At 37.7% G+C, this 22,657-nt stretch overlaps 1 long non-coding RNA gene across 3 annotated transcripts in view; it reads right to left on the reverse strand.

Annotated features, from left to right (window-relative positions):
* Window positions 1-660: 660 nt before the first annotated feature.
* LOC147602241 (uncharacterized) overlaps window positions 661-22,657 on the reverse strand; it is a 59,941-nt gene continuing 37,944 nt past the window's right edge. Inside the window, exons 3-5 of one of the 3 annotated variants that reach the window (XR_015257500.1) lie at window positions 10,263-10,367; window positions 5,985-6,069; window positions 713-741 (exon numbers count right to left, since the gene is read on the reverse strand). This is a non-coding gene — a long non-coding RNA (uncharacterized LOC147602241). Of the gene's footprint in view, window positions 742-1,612; window positions 1,711-5,984; window positions 6,070-10,262; window positions 10,368-22,657 lie in introns of those variants that run through there. The other 2 variants (XR_015257498.1, XR_015257499.1) reach the window with 2 other exon arrangements.

A 22,657-nucleotide genomic window follows, 5' to 3' on the forward strand; every position in this document is an offset into this window, starting at 1 on the left:
GAGAAAACTGCAGCCACTCTCTGCCCTTGCAAAGCTCACCATCAAACAGCTGTTGTTATAGTTGTGCACTGGTCATAGTTAGCACCATATTTTTAGTAGGTTTTATTATCTTCCTCTCAGACAGATATGAACATTGTATATTTGTTCTTTATATGTTGTTTGTGCCTGGAAATCAATAAGAAAGTTCAGACTATGCAGTAGTCTTATTTCCTCAAGTTTTGAAACAAAATATCTTTGTAATGCTTGAAACATCTTCAAATGATGTCTTCTGTCCTGTTTACCTTCTAAGGGCCATAATATGCCATTGATTATTTTCTTTCTTCTTTTTTTTTTCCCCATTCTTTTAAAAGTAGAGCTTCCTACTGAAATCAATGGGGAGTTTGGTTAAAAATCAATAGGATGTTATGGCCCTGAAACTTAAGACAGTAGTGGCTCTTTAATCATATCAGAAAAGATGATTAAGATACCACAAACAAACCACTAATCCACAGACAAAGGAACAGGTGCTAAATTAACAGCAACCATTTTTACCAGAGAATAATTCCATTTAACTTCAGTGGGAGCTTTGCCTGAAAAATGCAGTAGCATCAAGTAAGAAATGTGAATTAATGTCATCAGATTTATTAATCAAACATTTGCTGCTGAGCTAAGGTCACTTACCAAGAGCAGGTTGGTCTTTAAATAAACAACACAGGCAACATCACTGATTTCTTGGTTCAAAGAACTTCTGGTCCTTGGGGACTGGGAAAGCAAGAAATAAAGGTGGATGTTCAGAGCATCAAACTGCCTGTTCCCAAATGAACAGGCTAAACTGATGAAACTATTCCAAGTCTTTCTCAAAAGACCTTTTGGACCTTCAAAAAGCTGACTGGACTTTGACAATGCATAGCAAGGATTCACAGAATTACTCCCATGGGAGCTAAGCAAGTGAAGGTACAGATTGCTCCTGGTTATTCCAAACCTTCTCCTAGTCTTAAGGGATTGCATTTGGATTTTTTTTTTTTTTTTAGTAAGCCGAAAACCAATAAATGTCTTTAACATTTCTTACCAACCTTATTTTCATCTTTTTGCAATCTATAGGTCTGTTCCTTGAAATTTCTGTGAGTTCTACTGTTGTTTTCATTACAGCTTCATATCTCTTGCAGGGGACAAAAGCTAAGAGGACCCTGGCTAGGAATTTTTTTTGGTGACTGAGTAGTAATAAAGTCAATTAGGAACTCTTGATAATAGTTTTGTAAGTAGTATGATGAAGACAGAGCTGGCCATATTTAAAAAAAACTGTAGAAACTGAAGACTATATTGCCCCTTTAAAATGTAGCAATAAATTTATTTACAGTATTAAAGATATTTCTGAGAAAATTAGTCTTGAAGGGAAATGTAGACTGAAACTGTATGTGCATGATTGCTCTTAAAGAGGTGGTACTTCTGTTTTCTCTTATATCTTGTTGTATCCCAGCTCTATGCTTAAGGTTAGAAGACTGGTCACAGAACGAACTTGGTTTTTACTACTTCTCTTGGCCACTTTTACTTCATCCCTAAAAGTGATCTTAAAGAGTTTGCACAGTTTTCAAAGGCTGGAAGAAGAATTTGAATCCAGGTTAGCAGTTTAGTCTGTGAGTCAAGAATGATTTATTTTATAAAAGCTGGTTATATTATTTTGCCAATGAATATTGAAGCAAGGCTTTTTTCACCTTCCACACGTGGTCACTACTGTAAATGAATAAGTTTAATTTGCTTCATAAGCTTGTTACAAGAGGCACAGTGTAGAACGAGTGCTGAAAAGAACCTCCTGCATCCGTGGTTTTATTAAAAACTGTCTTCTCCAGAGAACTCTCAGTCTGTCAGATTAAAAATGTAAAAAGACCTTTTACTCTAACAATCTCACAGTTATCCCCTTAGTAAAGTTTGCTTTTGTGATAATTACATTTTACCATCTGTACCTGTTTACTAAATGAACAGCTTTTCTCCGCTTCTTCAAGGCTTGTAGCCTTTACAGTTTTCCTCTGGTAATTTGTGGTTACAATGAAATATTTAGAAATATGTGTTTGCCTTCTGTTTGTTGTTTTCCTTGTTTTGTTTTGATAGCAAATTATTTTGGTTGTGATTCTGGTGATTATGGACCACAGGACTAGCTTAGAAATTATGCCTGAAGTAATGTAGCATTAACATTGCTATTTGCATTGAGAAGAGAACTGCAGGCTCATTCATTTTCCCTGTTAATAGATAAGGAATCATTGTCTGTTAAGGAGGGAGTTCCCAGCTTCCAGGATGTCCTGAAGAGGCAGGACTTCAGGATAGCATCCTCTCCAACACTAACAGATGTTTTTAATGGAAATATTTCATGCGTGAATGTGTGCATGATCTCACCCTACAAAAATTTTGCATTTTTTCAGCTTTGTAGCAAGTAATGAACCTCTGCTTGCATGTCAAACTATAGAATTATTATTACTATATTGAACCATAAAACTTGTTAATACTGATCATTTTTGATAAAAAAAAAAAATCCAAACTGTTTCCTATGGTAATGGCATCATTATTCTTTGAACAAAGAAGCAGATAAAACTTCAATTAGGTCAATCTAACCAGGCACCTCTATATAAAATACAAATAAATATTTTTCTAATTTTAGTTCAATAAAGTTTTTTTTTATATTAAAGCAGATTTGTTTAGTTTTTGTTTTGCACTCCCGCTGATTCCAAGTAATATTTTAGTATAACTGCTTTACATTGAAAAATATTAATCATAACAAACTTGATACAAACCCACATTCTCTTATAAATCAGGATGACTAACATTTAAAATCTTTGAATGTGAATTAAAAGCCAGCTCTAGATCTCTAATTCTTGTGAATACTTGTGAATGTTGTGAGAATTTCTACTTTACCTCTGACACTTAATCATGTCTGCTAATTTCTGAAAGAAGCTACAGAAAAAGAGCTGATAGAGGATAGAATTAATGGGAAAGCACAACACTGTTGGCTGATTAAAAATAAAGTTGGGATTTGAAATTCTTAAAATAAGTATTTTCCTACCTGCACTTCAAAGAGCAGTCTTCTATTGCTGAATGGAGCTGTGAACCTTCAGCCTGCAAAATTCCTAGAAACCTGGGCTATCAGCCATATAGAGTACTGAGTTAAATTTTCTAAAATGATTTCTGTATTATCCTTGCATTTGCAACTTTGCTATTTCTGCAAATGTAAGTCACAATCGTGGGCATAAAATTCAGGTTGTACTAGTGAATTTGTATACTGGATAAATCTGAGTGTGAAGCTAAAAATATCAGGAAAAAAGCACAGTACAGGCTGAGATCTTTTTTAAAAGTTCAACAGTATGAAAGTCCCAGCTGTCTTAAGAATAGGGCAAAAGGTATTTTTCCTAGCAGTGACATATCTAATTGCTAATGCTCTTGTCATCCATATTATAGCCTTTGTTAGAAAGCACATTAATAATTCAACAGTACTGATAGTTGGGCGAGACACATTTCTTCATCACCTCCCCTCACTTTCTCCCCCTGCCTTCCCTGAGATCTTAGTCTAAATGTACTAGGAAGAGTGAATCAGCCTTGCTGAACTCTGTAAAATGAATTTCAAGGCCAGTTACAGCTGTCCTATGCTATTTGGTGGGGAGAGGCGGGGGTGTCATGTAGGGGAGAACAAAACCATGCTGTCTGTGGCATTTTAAGTCAAGCCCGCAGGCACGACTGCATGGTCGATAAAGACAAATGCTTTCCCTTTGCCACAAGGTTATCGGGCGATTCTACCATTTTCCATGTGAAGTCTCAATATGGACTAATGTGTTCATTCTCCCCATCCTCAAAAATCAGTCACAAATTCTCATGCTGAAAGTGGAAGGTCTGTGCTTGAATCTAGGCTTGTGTTAACAAGGACTCAGGAATCTCAGCCAGACAGTGCACATGCTTTGTCTTTTCTTTTTCTTTCTTTGTAATACAAAAGTAGCTGGCTGGATGAAAGCGTTAGCAGTCTAATAGTTTAAGCCCCTAAGTGGTGACACATTCTGTGCTGAAACAAGGAATATTGTGTTTCTTGTGGCTGCTCTCCGTATTATCACCACTGCATCAAGCAAGAACATAGCGGTGGCAAGTCTACATTAAAATCACATTAACGATGTGCCGAACAAGAAAGCTGGGCAATTTGGAGACAAGGCAGTCTCTAATCCCCTCTGCGGCTGTAAGGATTCTCAGCTGTCAGAAATCAGGAATCCAGGCACAGCGCTGCTTAAATGCCACTGTTAGAGGCTGACAACAGAGTATCTGTAAGCATAGGCAGTGTGGAGCAATTTACTTGCTTTTTAAAAAAGCATTTGAACGTTTTGCACTCACTCAGATAGTGATGAACTTCAATTCATCTATGAAAATAAAAATTCTGAACTATTTTATGAGCAACTGATATCTTTAGCCTGATAAATACTGCAGTACTGTAAGTTAGTGCAGATAACCTCCACCCTAAAAGGGCATGCAGTTTAAACAGACAAAATGAATAAAGGCAAGAAATGCATTGTTATTCTTCCCTTTTTAGAGAAGGGGAAACGAAAGCACTGAAAGGTTAAGTGGCTTGTCTGTGGTCACACAGGGAGCCCGTGGCAGGGCTGTGAATTAAATACCTCTTCTTGTAAGAACTGCGCTGTTTCCTTAGGAAAAATGAATAGCAGAAAGGAGGGAAACTACCTAGCACAAATTTACTGTACGGTACTTGAATAACATGGCAGGTAGCACTGGAACTGAAATAATGAACTAATAGCTGAGAGTGGACAAAAATACATTATAACACTGAAGAATGTAAGAAACTTGGTAATTTCTTCTCCCTCTCTAAAGCCTTTTTCCTTATGGCGACAAAACGTATGTATCTGCTCTGTCAGTCCCTCCACTTGCGACTGATCTTTACACAAAGACAGCATTTCTGAGGCTACCACGTTCCTACACCCATTGTCAAAACTCGCCTCCTGAGCAGGGGAGAGAGCCTGCCTTTTATGTCCAGAAATGCTGCACTGAGAGCTCAGTGGCTACGTGTTCTGCTTGGCTGGCCAAACAGCATGCATGGCTGGCTCTGAGGATACCAAGTTCTGCCTCTTGCTCTGCCTGCTGCTCCTATATGCGGGAAGGGTCTGTGTGCCGGGGTGCTCAGGCAGGGGGATGCCCACAGGCATGGGTGAACGAAGCAGAACTGCAAGAGGTCCCTGCAGATGTGCATGAGAACCCACATGAGTTGTCTGGCACAGAAAGCCTCTTGATGGTGATGGGCTGTGGTCCATAGGTGAAGAATGAACAATCTAAAATAATTTTAACCTGTTCCTTATGGAGTCCATTATTATTTTCTTTTCATATGCTCTAGTTATTTTTTTTTCCTTCCTCTGTTGCCCTAGGCAGTTCAAGTAGTGCTCCTAATTGTTTTCACCTCACACAAATAAAAATTCACAGCTTGACATTGAGGCTTATACTTGGTAGAGTTTGGTTTTATTATTTCAAGCAAGGGAAGTTGGCCTAATTTCAACAGCTGCCAAAGCTACCTGAGCTTCAAAAAAATAATTGTATGACTAGTAATTAGCTAAACCTTGGTAACAAGTAGTTTGATTAGCTAGTGTGAAACAACCATATCAAACCAAATTTTTTCCAAACCATCTAATTGAGCTTAAGGCCATTTAAACTTCAGCAACTCTTCTGGCTTCCTGTAAAAACCCTCAGCTACATCTTTTCATATTAGAGTTGCAAATAATATGTGAAACAATATTTTTGAAGTTTATAGACTAGCCAGCTTCTTATGCAAGAAAACAATGTTTTCTATCCAATGTTTCAAAGATATGGCCTTGAACTTCTCAATTATTTATAAGGCATTTTTTCGCTTTCCATTCAGTTTCTGTAAGTCAGACATTGTACAATATGTACATACTTCTGACATACAGTTCTTTCAAGTCATTTGCACAAAACACATTTTTAATGCAAGCAAGTCTTTGTCTCTCCAGAAAACTTACTGAAATAGCTAGAAGGTTATCAACTTTCCAATAATCATTTTCTTGTCAAGATTTTCTTGTTTGTTTTTCAGCTAGAGAGTCTTCCCTAGAAGACTCTTCAGCTGCTGATTATGATTTATGGACATATTTTAAAGATGTACCTTTCAAGAGCCATGTGTTCATGTGAAAACAAAACAGAGCACCCATCTTTATTAATGAAGAAATTTGAAAAGTCAGGTATTTTGTCTTTTATAATCAATTCCTTCTGTGTACTCGTAAACAACATTTTTCAATATCTTCTACAGAAAAATGTGTGATTTTCCTTCTATATTTATAGTTGTGAAAATGCTTGTTTACCTGCACATTTGTTGTGGGGCTCTTATTCATGCTAAGAGAAAGAAACAAAAGGAAGAAAAAAAGCTGAAAAGAAGATAGTATTTCTTCACAAAAGCAGATAGACTGGGGTAGCTTGAAAAACAAGCTTTTCCTTATGAAAATATTATAAGCAAAGAGGAGTTGGATAATTTGGTGCTTTATCTTTCTGCCTACTGTAACTAAACTAAGAAAAGAATTCAATAGAAAATCAGATATGAAATTGCTCTTCCACTTCTAGTAGTGCGAAAAGAAGAAAAAAAAAGGATATGGCAACTCTTTTTCAAGAAGCAATCTACATGTCAAAAGAAACATTATTCAATTGTTTGATGAACAAGCATCAACCTAAATTCCTGGATCGGGTGTGTGCGACCCAAGCTTTTCCTTGTATCCTGTGTGTGAATGTGTACTGTGGAGGCATTTCTCTACTCTGACACATGCTGGCTGCCTGTTCTTTATTGTATCACTTGTTATGCGGAGAAGCATGGTCGCTTGGAGATGAAGAAATGTTATTACTGCTTGTTACTAAAAGATCATCTCAGAATTTTCTTTAGCTTCTCTGTAATCTACTCTTTGCTTTTTAAATGTCCTGGATTTCTTAGCTTGTTTCAACTCCCCACACTAAAGCTGTAGATGGCTGTGATCAAGAGACTTTCTCTGAGAATATGGGCGAAGGACAGTAGGATTGTGCTGGTACTTTTGGTGCTAGAACTTGGAAATTACTGCTTCGTTTCATCTACCAGTTCTTTCAGTGAAACAAAAAAAAAAAAACCTACTTTCTTTCTTGACGTAAAGCATCAGTATTTTTTCTGGTAGAGAATATATCAGAAGCTGGAAAAAACTTCTGTGAAAGTTGTGCCCCTTACACCTCTGTAACATTTAATTATTGTGATCTTCCATTTTTCAAATTTTGTGTGAATCACACAAAATATCTCTTTCTGTTTAAACAACTTCTTAGTAGCATTTCTACATGCTTTCTTGAGTGCCCACCCTGATTTGTCTTGTTTGTTTTTTTTTGTTTGTTTCATCCTAGGCCACAGGTATATTTTGAAAACTGTTTTGTGGGAAATGCTTTCCACACTTTATATAAAGTGACTCTGGGTGGCATAGCCTCTGTGTTAAAATTGGATGACCTCTTCCATGCTGTTACTTCAGCGCCACTTGACTGCTGCTTTCAGTGATGTCTGAACATACAGTCTCAGACCTTTGTAGTAGCATACTTGGACTGAGAACCTGTCTTTGCATGTGCAAGCCTGCAAGTCAGATCAAATGTCTGTACTTAGTGGAAAATTTTGCTGCTAGACACTTGACACTAGTGAAATACACGGAACATATTTCTACATGCCATGCACTGCTTATGTCTGAGCAAAATAATTAGCTTTCTATTTTTAAGAACGTGCCTACCAAGGGACAGCAGAATGTTCCTGGTTAAAAAAGCACACTGCTCTTTCCTCCAGTTCTGCTTCTGGCTGGCAACTTCCAAAAAATGTTTGAAAAGTTTAAAGAATGGCATACTATTATGCACTACAGAAGTAGTTTATTGGCATGCAACTTTATTTAATGTGCTTATACACATGTATACCTGAATGAGGAAGGTTGGCTTTTGTGAGTTTTGCTTTTAGAGGTGCTGGTACAATATGCTGAGTAGAGAGAGTCTGCAACAGAGAGAAAATTTTTTTTTCCTCCTCTTCTGTTTTCCCCTATAGTATACAGATCTCCTGCTGGTTGAAGTTTGCATCTGAGATGTGCGTGTTCAGATCTCTGCTCTGAACTGGGTGGGAAAAAAGGTTTAGATCCTGGATCTAAATGCTGCAGTGAACTCTGGTCACAGGTCATCTTGGACATGGGACATTTCTCTATGAAATTGTTGTTCAATGTTTTCCATTAGAAATTGTTTTGTTAGAAACTAACAACCCAAAAGAAAGATAAAAAACTCTGTTCTGTAACAGTTCTTGGAAATGGTTGTGAAAAGGATGACCTGACAGTGCATTATAGACAAGGCAAGAAAAATTAATGCAAGGACTCTTGAGACAACTGTCCCATTTAATTTCTGTACATTCCTTTTCTTTTCAGTAATGGTTCCTGATGCTGTAACACTCCTAGCTTTTCTGACAGTATTCAAGGAAATGCTTTTCCTGTCTTAACTAAACTACTACTTCTAACTTTACTAAAATTTTGCATCCTAATGATGATTTTCTTGAAATCAAAACTTGTTTCATAAAAAAGAAATAAAATCATTTTTACTTTCTGCAGCAGATAGGCAGTTCATCCAAATGAAACTAAATAGAGAGGGGATTTTGGGGGATTTTTTTTCTTGGTTTTGCTGTTTGAGTTCTAGCCTAAAGAGAAAGGAAGTCATTTTGCCCTCCCTCCAGTCATGTATATGGCCTTATGTGAAATAATGCATGTAACTTTATTTTAGCTACACCTACTTTCTACTTGTTGCTTTTGACAGTTGATCAAATCTAAGCCTCCACTGACAGAAATAGTTCTTCTAGCTGGCTCCAGTACTTCAAGCAGAGCTATACAGATTGCTCTTTTCAATTGTGAGGAACTTCACTGACCTCCTGTGCTTCAGTGAAGATACGAGAGGAGATAAATTTGGCCTATTCTTTTCCTATTGTCATCTTCTGTGTGCAGAGTTCACATGCTCACTTTGATACAACATCCAAAAAATTTACAATTCAGGATATATAAAATCAGAGACTTTATTCTGATATAGAATCATAGGATCAGGCAGCTCAGAGCCCCGTACAACCTGGCCTTGAATATTTCCAGGGATAGGGCATCCACCACCTCTCTGGGCAACCTGTTCCAGTGTTCTACCACCGTCATTGTAAAAAATGTCTTCCTTACATCCAGTCTGAACCTACCTCCCTCTATTTAAAACCTTTACCCCTCATCCTATCACAACAGGCCCTGCTAAAGAGTTTCTCCCCATCTTTCTTGCAGGCCCCCTTTAGGTACTGGAAGGCCACTATAAGGTCTCCCAGGAGCCCTCTCTTCTCCAGGCTGAACAGGCCTAACTCTCTCAGCCTGTCCTCACAGGATAGGTGCTCCAGCCTTCTGATTATCTTTGTGGCCCTCCTCTGAACTCGCTCCAACAGGTCCATGTCCTTCTTAGGTTGGGGGCTCCAGGGTTGGATGCAGTACTGCAGGTGGCGTCTCATGAAATTGAAGTAGAGGGGCAGAATCACCTCCCTCAACCTGCTGTCCACACTTCTTTTGGTGCAGCCCAGGATGCAGTTGGCTGTCCTCACCTTTGACACCTGCATTCATGCAAGTAGCTTTCAGGCAAGCTCAGTACAGCTAGTAGAGCTCCCACCTGCACCTATCAGTCAGGCATATGCTTTGCTCGCATTTACTAGAGAGGCTTCTGGACAATGTCTCATCCTCACAGATTCTCCTTCTTTAGCACTTCCGAAAAGATTTCCATACTCATTCAGCCCCTCCTCTCAGATACAGCAACATCCCTCACTCTGGCCTTGACAAATAGCATTCTGCTCCACTTGTAGCCACGAAGGATACTGCTGAAAAGACCACTTTCTTTCATTATCCCTCTCTCATATATTTCCTTTTTCTGTGCTGAATCAGAAATAACTGCTTTTGCCTTCCAGGTCCTTTAGAGTCCAACCTTATTGTAGCTATTACCACTCATTCACTGTCAAGATTCTGGCTCTTGCCTTTGATCAACTTATTACAACAGCTTCCGCTGCCTACTTGTTAAATTTTTAAACAGCCACTTGTGTATGTACTCCTGAGCTGCCTGTCATGATTGGAGGAGCTTCTCCATCTGGAAACTTAAACTAAACAGACACTTTCCCTCTTTCTGTTTCTAAACTGTAAGTTCAAAGCCTTAAACATTACAAAGCCCTTGCCTGCTGTCCCTAGCATAAGTAGCTAGATCCCTGAAACACCATAACTCACCGTGGTGGGCATTTAGCACCTGAAGCCCTGCATCGCGGCATGCTCCCTCTGGGGCACCCAGCATAAGGAGCATTCCCTCTTGCATTCCCTGGTGTAGCAAGTAGGCTGGTGCTGTGGGAAATTAAGAAGACCATGGTAAGAAGTTATTTGTCTTCTGATGACACCTTGCAATCACCCATTTAAAGCACATATTCCAGCTCGATGTGTAAAGGAATCTCTTCAACAGGCCTTTGTGAAGAGTGATGTAAAGCTGGGCTATGCTTTCCTGTCTTTCACCAAAAAAAAGGAGATAAATATGACTGTTGTCTCTTTTCCCTTCCACTTTTAGTTGAACGTCTTGCATAGCAAGTGCTGAAAAGAAAATAAGAACATGGCCTAACTTTTTTATATGTGATAGACAGGACAGAGGCAACTCCTTCTCTGTTAGATTTGGGGCAGGGGGGGAAAGAAAAAAAAAAGGAAAGAATTATTAACATGCTTAATTCTTGTTAAAGAAAAATAGGGGTTTGTTTATTTGAATGTTAGTAATTTTGTAATAAATTAATAAAATAAAGCCATTTAATTTTCTAACTAAAAATACTCAACAGAAGGCATATTTTTCCTTAAAATTTTTACTTTAAATATAAAAGAAAATCTCATAGATCAAACTTTTTTTTGGCAGAAAAAGTGTTCAGACCAGCACTTAGTCTCAACTTACAGTCTTTATCCATTATGATGTAAGTTAAAATGTGAAATGCTTGTTAAAATGAAAGTCAATTACTGAACGAAAATAAGTATATGTAGTTCTGTTTATTAACTACAAAGAAGCTATGGCTTCAACCAATAATAGACTTACTTCAAAACTGTATTGTGAACAACTGTAGTTAAGGTTGAATTTTTTTCTTTTGCAAACTTGCAAAAGAAAATGACATTTCCAAAATGGTGTAAGAAAGCTTCGTCCATTGAAAAGGAACAATGTTCCTCATTAAAACCAGTGTAAAACATTTGGAAACCTGGGAAGCTGTTGGAGGAGTGTACATTGCTAATTAGGAATTATAGATGCATATGGAAAAGTTAAAGAGAGTGTAACAATGTGGGGTGAAGAGGAGTAAATTCTTTCAGTGGGGTAGAAACATGGAAGGCTAACAGTGGTGCACAGCTGCTACTAGACAAGGATGGTAAAGCTGTCAAACACAGTGCAGAAAAGGCAAAAGAGCCCAATAAATATTTCTGTTCTGATTTGGAAAGAACCAGTGTGATATACTCAAATCTGACAGTGATAAGGACTACTTTCCATTCGATCAATAAGTCGGGCAATTGTTAAACAGCAGCTGTCAGTGTTAAACAGTTTTTTGAATTTACAGGACCAGAAAACTTGCACTGAAGAGTATTAAAAGAGCTTACTGAGAAACTCTCTGAACCATTAATGCTGATTTTAAAGAAACTGTAGAACAATGAAGAAGTTCCAGAGCACAAAAAAACAAATTCAATGCACCAATATTTATGGGAGTAAATTTATTGCCATAAGTCAAGTTGGCAACCTAATACTAATCTCAGGCTAAAACTCTGAAAAACTGACCTGGAATTCAATCAGTAAAGATAAATACATGTACCCTATTGCTCTGTGTTACAAACTGTTTAACTGGGATGGTGGTGGATGTAAATGTAAAGCAGAAACTGTCATTATTTGCTGCTTCATTCTGTCTGGGTTTTCTCTTGGCCCAGCACTGTTCAGTATTTCTATTAATGCAGCAATAAGCACCACTGGGCAATGCTTCCCACGCCAGGCTGTAGGACGACAGGGAGGGGATCCCAAACTTGTGCTTGGAGAGTAGCTGGAGCAGCTGAGAAGTGCCCTGTTGCATGGGTTTCAGTAGGATGTGTGAGGCTTGAGAAATCACTGAAACTCACAGTTTGCTAAGGACTTCTATTAAACTCATTCAGGGAATTGAAATAATTGGAAGTGCAGCCATTTCACATGATCAGAAAATAAATCCACCTCTCATGCACTTCCCACAAATATGCTTTTCTGAGCTTCAGCTGCAGTGAAATGTTATACAGTGTCTCCCTCTTATATTAACCTTTGTACTCAATCCCCACTGGCTTTACACAAACTATGAAACAACATCCTGCTAACTACCTTCTCCAAACAATTCTTAAGTAGGCTATTAGCTTTCGCTGATGTGGCACCAATTTATCTCAAGTTGATTGTGTATGTTTATTTATCTCAAGTGATTGTGTGTATGTATTTGTATGTGGGATCAGATGTACCCGAAAGGATTAAAAAAGCAAACAAAAGTGCAAATGTGTTTTCTTTTCAGCTCTTGCGTGCACTAGCTTTTCAAAACTATCGCTTCGCCCTGAAGGGGTGAGATGAAGTTTAGGTCACTTGGATGCAGATCCTGAGTCAAGATTACACCTGCTCTCAGGAGTTACACTCCTAATGTGCTTCAGAGCTGCTTGTGCTTCACCCCAGAGAACTCAAATAACGTGGGGTCCTGTAATACATCTTTTTCTATGAGTGATAAAATGCAGATCGAGTGAGAGTGGGAAAGACATGGACGTACCCGCTGCTGACAGAGAGACCTTGTCCCAGTCTGGGGTTTGGACACTGGAATGCCTGACTCCTTTCGCTAACGCTCTGGTGTGGTTGAACATAGGGCCCAATTAGGCCGTAAGTTTTAATTAGATAATATTTTGTAAAGTGCCACTACTACAAATTAGGACATTTTTATGGTGTGCCTACCCAGTACTTTGCATTTCATTCCAGATATGTTATTAATAACAACATGATTTTTTTCTTTTTTTCTCAGAGTTTGGTTCTGGACACTACAGCCTAAGCAGATGAACTGATGCTCAGCCCCAGAAATGATACACACAGAAAGGCAAGTCTTGCAACATATATGGAAAGCTTTTAGTTTTGAAACTGTCAGTGCATCTTCTGTAAAGAAAACAGAAGTATTTTTATGTCAGTAAAGCCTACAGCATGTCTCAGTAGTGGATCAAATATTAAAAGTAATTTTTAATAAGTGTGAATCAAAGAGGGATTAGAAAAACTCAGGGGATTTGGAGATGAGACTTCAGTTCAGGGGATTCCACAGCTCAGGGGCATAACAAGTGAATGCTCTGCTACCCATGGATGAGAGACCCGGCAAGGGGGCTGATGAATTTGAGATTTATTATTAGAAAGTAAGGACTGAGGGTATGTATAGATGCAGACCAATTTTGACAGGTATGAAAGGGAGGTTTCAGAGAGGTAATGAAAGTCTCAGAACAAAATTTTAAAGTCAATGCATTGAGTGATAGGAAACAGGTATAAATCTGCCATAGATGAACTAATGCAATTGGATTTATTGCCATAAGTAAACATATGGAATGCAGCATACTGAACAACGGGGTCATTTGTGAATATTATTCTGTATAGTGTATGCCTATTACCGTAATCCAAAAGCTATACAGATGGGGTTTAGAAAGGGGCAAGCAGCACAGAGAGCAGCAGTAATACCTGCCTTACACCTGCAAAGTGGAAACATGTCACAAGTCACTGCTTTTGAGAAAAGCTTTTGAGAAATTAACAGTAAATTAACTAAGAAACCAAAGAAGGATACACAGTTGAAAGTTTTGCTGGCTTCATCGGATGTACACAACTGCCACCAGATGGGAAAACAGAATATGACAAAGAGTACGTAAATGAAAGATGAAAAGGAGGAGGGTGAATTTGGGGATTTGCTTTCAGAAAGCAGTGTCTTTATGTATCTATCACCAGGAATGCCTTCTCGCTCCTATATGAATGTGCATGCCTTTTCTTCCCTTCCCTCCACCTCCCTCCCTCCTTTGCTTTTTCTTTCAGTGATTGACAGCCCATGGTTTGAAGAGAAGCTCAGAGAGAAATCTATACCTTTTTCATCATACATCGTGAACTGAGTAATCTCTTGAGAAAGAGTTTTAGCATAGTGGGGGCCTGTGAAGAATTTGGAATATGGATCCTCCACAAAAGATTTTTGTACACTGTAGTAGGTAAGAACCAGATAACTTGGGTCATTACTGGAACGGTGTATTGCTTAGAAATAATTTTGAGTTATTACTCTTTGAGTAGTCACTCAGATAACATTTATCTAAAGCTCTAATTTATAGTGTTGTAAGTTCTTGTGCATTTTATTACTATTATTGTTGGCTTCATTCTGTCACTGGATGGAGTTCAATACTAGAGAGTTACAGCTGCCTGCTATCACCACTGCCTCCTCTTCTGAAACCCTTCTGTGCCAGGTTTGTGATCAAAGTGTGCAGCATTTCAAAGTAATAAGGTATTTATTTTTGTGAATAACTCATCTCCTTCATATAAAGACTATAATATTCTTTATCTGTGAAGCCTTATGCACTAGTCAGAATATTTTAACATCAGCTCTTCAAGGATTTTTAGCAATACAGTTTGGTGAACCTGGTATCTCCTGAAATCATGATCGAGTATTACAACGTAATTTGTGCTTGTTCTGGAGCAGGTTGCAAGTGGTGATACCAGATGCCTGATGCATCCATGTCAGGAAGGGATAAACACTGAGCTGTGCTTGGTTGCAATTCTACTGCCTTGACATCCTAGAGATACAGTTTTGATTCTCGTTATTTCAGTGGCCTAAACTAGAGCTAGCAAGGAAGGATGGTCCTGAACAGATGATCTATTTGGTCACAGACACAATAATTCCTAGTTTTAATTTCTTACTTTATATACACTAGCACATTGTGGTTAGTAACTTTAGGAAAGGCAGCATGTTATTTTTTTAATTCCTTCCCAGGGTGAAAAACAATGTCCCCTGAAAATGGTCTGTCTGGCATTTCATTTCCATTATCATGCCATTTCGATGCCCCAGTATCACGCACTAGGGAAGTAAAAACCAGTGATATCTTTGCCAATCATTTTAGATCTCTTGATAGCTTTGTAACTCTGTTAACCAAAAGGGGTTTTATGTCCCAAAGGTAAAATAAACTATTGCATAACATCACTTTGTCTTTCTGTTTATAGGGAAATGAGAGAGCATTGCTAAATCCTGCTGGTATCAGAGAAAGTTGGAAGTCTTAAACACCTTTGAGAAACTAGTTTTAATCACTGTCTTACTACTTCCACACCAGGAAAACCATGCAGCTTATAATAATATTTTGACTTCTTCAGTCATTTTTGATGACATACTGTTGACTGGAACAAACTTTTTTGCATCTTGGAAATTCAACCTCTATTAATACTTGCCAAAATGTTGCTTTTGATTAAATTTCCATTCTTTCTTTCTTTTAAGTTTCCTGATTTTATGAAATAGATGTGGTTATTTAAATAACTTAGATAATTTATCCTACAAAGATATTATTGTACTGGTAAGCCGCTGTTCAACAGCTTTCTTTTTTTCCTGAAAATTGAGAAACTTGCAGTCAGTTTATTTCTTGTCAGCATATTTGTGTCTAAAGCTTAGAATCCCTTCAGAAAAGTATTGAAGAGCTTTGGCCCACTTTTGGGAGCTATGGAGCTCTTTAGGATGTTGCTATTAAATATCACGTTTAGGCTCCTGATTATTTGTGGAACTCCAACAGATGGTGTGAAAGGGCAACTTTTCTTCTTTCTGGAAAACTTACAGTGAAAGAGCTGCTGGAATACAGCAGAGACTTGCAGACTGATGAATGGCTAGGAGAAGACAAGTAAAAATAGATTATTTGCCACCCTGTTTGGTGTGACAACATGGGGACAGTAAGTCAACAGGTACCTGGTTCCAAACAAACAATGTGAGAGAGTGGGAGGTGACGGGGGGAACGCATTTGTAACCCAATCTGCAAACGTGCCCTTATGTTTTGGATAGGTATTTTTGTGCAATTGTTTCATTTTTGTATTCTCTGGATACCTTCCTTTGGCCTATCCTGAGATGGAATGCTAAACCATATGGGGCTTAGATTAGATTTGACTTAGTATGAACCTGTAATGATGTTTTATTAGTACTTTGTGCACAACCCTCCTCAGTTGTTCCCCAGATGTGTGTTACAACTGTAACCTTTGCTAACATTTCTACTCCTTCAGTCAGGATGCAGCACATACCTCACTTGATAATTACTGCTTAGCATCAGAGCAATGTAGCATCCAGAAATGGGAAATATCATTCAGGAACACCAGCACGATGCAGAAAAAAGAATGAAACATCTTGGCCCATGGTGAGAATGCACTGAATACACGTCGGTGTCATGTAGGTTACATATTTTGCTAAAACTCATCACTTTAGGACAAAAGGGGTGGTGACAGATTAATAGTCTGTTGAAGAAAGGGGATGTGCTGTCTGCCTGGTGTTCAAGATTTATTTATTTATTTATTTTCCACTTTTTTCCCCAGAGAGAGAACAGTTAAGCAACTCCTTTTTGCATCGTTTGGGGAACTGTGTGAGCATATTTTTAAACATACTGGTGTATGTGTGTGAGTATATTTGAAATATACAAGTAACTGTCACAGAATGAATACATGTCACAGAGTGAATACACAGAGTCCAATTCTTTGGACTTTAGCACACTGAACTGACACAATGAGGAATTACACATGTAGCTGCATTCTGTGCCATTTGAAGTGTGCAACCACATGGATTTTACAGTTTCATATACTATGTGATAAATCAGGTAATTAGTTATGTTATGAATTCATAGTTCGTATGGCCCAGAAGTGAAGGTCAAATGCAAAAATTTGTTAAAAGTGCCCCCAGTGAAAGGGCACGATCAATTTTTTTTTCACATTTTAATAAGCATTCTTATTAGATGTAGATGGTTCTTTCCCTTTTTTTTCCCAGCCCCCTTATCCAGCACTCGTATTACACAAGACCATTTGCCTAACAGTGCTAGCTATGACCTTCAAAAAAAGTGAAATTATTTATTTCTATTTTTCCTTTCCTTCTTTTTAAGGTATACTATTACAGACATTATTGTACTAAACATTTGAATCTTTTAATAGATTATTTTAACAGCATGAACATTACAGCCATTAGAATAATGTACTAGTTTTCAAAAAAAAAAAGAAAAATCAACAAAAAAATTACTATTCTGATAAACAATTAAGAAAACTGAGTTAGGAAAAACACTGATTTCTATTCAGTTATCTTTTGTTTTAAAATTATAATTGTGTTAAAAACTAGACTTTACTGTAAATGTGTACAGAGCAAGAGTTAATAGATGTTGTCAGCTATATTTGCATTTCTAGGCTGGGTTTCATAGCTTGAGACAATATGGTGCTTTAACCACGGTCATACCAGCAACGGACTGATGCCAATCAGATTTTTGGCTTACCTAGTGGCTCTATCTAAACAGTACAATTTAAGCAGTACAGAACTGGACCCTTGCATCTTAAAAAGGAATATATACATGCTAAATCACTGGAAAAGATATCTGTCCCATCTGATTGATTCATTATTTTATCTATTCTTCCTGACGCTCCTTTGCTCAGCTAAGAAGTTAATCACAGAATGTAACTGTGCATTGTACTCATTTCTTTTGTTGCCTGACTTGAAGAAGGTTTAGCATGGGCCACATCTTTCCAATTAGCATAGAGTAGGAAGGATTTTCTCAAATAAGACATAGGTTCTGTAGCGACAAAAAGCTGGCCAACTATCTAAGTAAGGCATTGCTATAATTAAAGTGAAAAAGCAAATCCATTTTATGAAATGTCAAAGGTTTGAAGCCTATTTCATTTTGAAAAAAAAAATGAATGTGAGACTAGGTTTTCACAGAAGAAGAAAGACTTCACACTGTCTACTACTGAGTATTTAAAGCACAGAATGAGGATGGCTGAACTAGATTTTTTGCTTTGCCTCTTTTGGAGCAGAGATGTTTTATTAATTTTTGCCCATTCTGGTTCAAGCAATTGTTATTTCAGATCTCAGCGATTCTTTCCGCAACTTGTCCTTTCCTAGCTCTCCATCCAAGCCTTCTGTATATAAGAATTCATCCTAGCAAATGTTTAATTGAAATTGGTCCATTTTCACAAAACATTTACCTTCAGCCAAATTGCATTTTTTCCTAGCAGGAAATAAAAAAAAAAAAAAAAAAGATGACAGATTGTAATTATATCCTGTACATAGCCATTGGGAAGAAAGTACAGAAGATCACAGTGGTAAATTAGAGAGTCTGAGTTACAATTTTTTTTTTCACTCTCTGCATATAATAATAGTAAACCTCATCTATCTTAGAAAGACATGGCACACATCCAGACACCAGAGGTGGTTTATGTCTCTACATATAATGGTCACATAGAATGATCAATATTGAAGCTTCAATGGAAACAGATTTCATGCATAGCATAATTAAGTTGCTTAGGTGACCAGGCCTTGGATAAACCGATTTCTATTGAGCAGCGAATTGGTATACTTATTTTTAACTTCTCCAAAATATACATGCCACTTATTTATTACAGCTCACATTTTCTTGTGCCAGGTTAAGTTTTATCCATGGAATATCCCAATGTGAGATTTTAGTGAGGAAAGAAGTTAGGCCAGTGCAGGACCCTTAAAAAAATCTCAGCTATTGGAATGAATGGTTGACATTTTAGTCAATAGATTTGTCTTACTTGGTGGTTTGATTTTTTTAAAAAAAAATTATTTCTCCTTCTCCCAACTACTCCCTCCCTTCTTCACAGGAGACTATGTCTTTTTTCCTGCTCTAGGTACGGATCTTGCTATAGTTATTCCAGTGATGTAGTCTGAGTGGAAAACTGATAGGGCACGTGCCAGTGTCTGAATACAATGCAAAAATGCACTGCTGTACATCATGTGATAGTCTCAGGGTATCTTTTGTCAGAACTAATGACAAAATGGTCTTTGATGAATGAATCAGGTTAACTAAGCTGTAAGAGGGGCTCTGCAAGCCTGGGATTGCTCAGCTGGCTCATTGACCTGGTGAAAAACAAACTGTCTACAGCAACAAGTTTTCTTCCAGATTACTGTCCTGACCTGCCTCCCTGGAGAAAACCCTGCTTCTACACACGAGGCGAGCCGGGGGAGCAAGTCAGCAGAAGCGGGAGGTGGAGGGAGGCAGGTGAGGCTGCCTGACCTTCAGCGGATGGGATTAGGCACACAGGAGACTGTATCTCAAGGTGGTGAACACAAGAAAAAAGTGAGCTGGGACTGGCATTCTGAGCCTCATGTCAAGGTGTCGCAGGCAGTCTGTGAGCTTTCCCTGTACCAAGGTACCTCAGGGGGTTTAGCTCTCTCCTGGTTCTTTCCTGCAGCATCTCCTCCCCTGCCTGCTCTGTGTCAGACCTTAAATTCTAAATATTCTTTTATTTTTCCAACTTCTTTCTGGAAGAGGCTGAGAGTGGTTTCTCTTTTCTGTGCAGAAGTCAGGAACAACATGAAAACATTTAGTCTTTCATGCCATTTCAGCTTTAGCTGTTCTGAGCAGCATCACACGCATGCTCTCTCGTGCCTGCAAAAGCTACCTCAAGTGGGCAACTATCAATAGTACTTTTTCCATGCTCTTTCTGTGAGCATAACATTTCTGAAAATACAATATAAGCTATTATATAATCAGGCAGTCTCCCTTTAAGCCTTCTATTGAATAATTAATTACTCAATATTGAGAAGTTATTCAGTATTCTCATTTTGAGGATGCCAATTTTATGGTGCCAGAAAAAAACTTGAGCTTTGCCACACTGATACTACTTTCTACAGGCTGGTAGAATATAAGTAGTTGAAGCTTGAAGTTTAAAAAACACTTAAAAATCATATTAATATGACTTTCAAATGCATAATAATCAAGTTGCAGTCCACTGTCTGTTCTCACCCCAGCCAAGGTGCCAACTCCAGTGTGTATCAACATTATGTGTAATCTTACATGCTAGAGACTTGCATTTTTAAATACTTCAGCTTCTGGGTAACAAGGAGAATAATCTTAAACCTGTACCTACTCACTATCTCATCAGAGAAGATTCAACACATAAGGGACTCTTATGATCATTGATCTAAATTGCCTTTGAGCATAATGTATTCACATACACAGCATCATTTTCTCCTCTTGTCTTTGCCTCTGTTTTTGTATTGCTACCATTTTATATAATTTTGTCTTTCTGCCTTTTTCCTGTTTGCTAGCTATTTCTGCACCTTTCTGTATTTTTGCATTCTTTTTACTTACTTTTAAAATCTTGATTGCCTGCCCCTTTTCTTCCAAAGCATTTAAGCATTTCTTTCTGTGAGCTGTAGTCTGCCATGTTTTCAATCCAAGGAGAGATACTATTTCCTGAAACAATGCAAACCGCTTTTTAAAGATTTTGTTTTGCAACTAAATCAAATTCACTCATAGTAAGAGTGTTTTCCCCACTGCACAACCTGAGTTTTGTCTCTCCATGTTCAATATGACTCTCTATTTTTCTATCAAAACCATTTAATGAAATACAGGTGATCATATTAAGTTATGTATCGGTGTCTAAATTGTAAGTCATAAAGTTTTTTCATATTCAAGGAGATAAACATAGCCTCTGAATGTGGCTTTCTCTTGAACAGTTCCTGTAAAGGAGCTTTGTTCACTGTGCATATGATGCGTATTTTGTTTCTCTTTAGGTAGTTTCACTTCTTTGACTGCAGGCTTCTACAAAATGTTTTCATTTCAGGTATAATGACCCTATCCAAACGTAGAGTACTGCTCAGGCTTTATTTCCTTGTGAAGACTTTAAGTAACCTTTCATGCTATCTTGTATCAACTTATTTCAGTAGTATTTTGCAGATATCTCTTTTTAGCCTTCAGCTGTTTTCCTTTTCCCTGTTCCATAAGCCCTGATGTTTACGAACCAGGGCCATCAGTTTGTGCCCATCTTTTTATTTTATTCTTTTTATTCTTTATGATACTACCTTCTTTTAATAATTAATTAATTGTTTAATAATTTTATTCATCTTAGTTAAGATCTCCTAGCACTCATTTTCTCAGGTCTTGATTTCTGATACCATTGCTCTTTGAACTTAGATTATGATTTCATAGGCTTTCTAGTTCAACAGGACTGGGACTTTATTTCAGACTTGTTGAAAATGCTTCAGAATTTTCTTCCTCAAGTTTCTTGCTCTCTTGATGTTCTCAGATTAAATTATTCACTTTCCAAAATATTTTTTTATAGGAGAGCAGTATTTTTTAATTTTATAGGCTAAACTGGTAACTGGTTTTCATTTTAATTTATCTACAGACTGCTAAACAACTTTTCAATATCTGAAAGACTATGTTAAGAAAAGACAGTTTTCATTAGTATATCTCCACCTGACTTCATAAGGAGACAAACCTCTTACTTTAGTGTCTTCCTGTTGTCTGCTGTACTTCCTAGATTGTATAGATCTATATTCCCTTCACTCTTCATCTTTCTTTTTTGTTCTACTTTTGGATTTGTTCTTCTGCTCCTTCCTTATATTAGAAGTACCTTTCCAGGGTCTGTAGGGACAGAAGGTCTCAGCTTACAACTGCTAGATGTCTGGTAATACAGGAAGGAGGTAACTATGATGAGGCCCCAAACCAGCAGGCAGAGGTGTCTAGACTTCTTTTTTTTCCCCCAAAAAGTGAATGTTCCAAGGAAGATCAAAAGATTTTTATGTTAAAGAAAATTTGTGGGTTTTTAGACTATAAACTAATTGGTTTAACTTAATAAAGAGAGAGAGCCAGACAAGACGAGTTAAGCGGCAAAGGAGAGTAAAGGCTTTATAGTCAACTTTTTCCCCAACCTCAGTGTCCTTGCAGAATGATTTGTCTTTCCAAGCTAGATTTTAGCCAACTTTGAATTGTAGCAAACCCTACACAGCTTCCTCTGGGAGACCAAGAATTTCTTTCTAACAGTAGGCTTTTTGCACCCTATTCTCCTAACATTTTCTGAATTCCAGCATCATTTACAGATTTCTCACTCCTTGCACTTGCTCCCTGCTTCCAGCACTTACAGGAGGCTCAGTGGTTTATTTTCCACTGGAAAGGTCCAGCTGACCCAGTTACTCTTTTTATCTTAACATAACAATATATACAAATTTAGAACAAGCAAAACAGACACAATTATTGCAATACTTAACACACAGGTGACAAGTTGCAAAAGACGCAGAAGCTTTTCTGTGTTAGATTGCTAAAATCTATCAGTGACAGCAGCAGCCCTCTCAAACCAGCTTTCCTAGTCTCTTAAGGCAAATTAACTATACAACCAGGTTAACCATGATATGCTGGCAATTTTCATAGTAGTTGAAAGTACAAATTTGTTCTGCAACAGCATGGTTTGATTGCTGAGGTAGAGGAAAACCTTTCCTGTCTATTTCTTTTCTCATTTTCTGGTGTCTGAAAAGTAGAAGCAGTGTTCTGCAAACAAACAAACAAAAAAAAACCAACCCCAAAAAACCAAAATCAAAACGAAAAACAACAGCGTATTTTTACTTCTTTCATTGTTGTGTTCCAAAGCCCAC

This window comes from Chlamydotis macqueenii, chromosome 1 (genome assembly GCF_036417535.1).
Source record: "Chlamydotis macqueenii isolate bChlMac1 chromosome 1, bChlMac1.mat, whole genome shotgun sequence".
In the NCBI taxonomy this organism is placed as follows: domain Eukaryota; kingdom Metazoa; phylum Chordata; class Aves; order Otidiformes; family Otididae; genus Chlamydotis; species Chlamydotis macqueenii.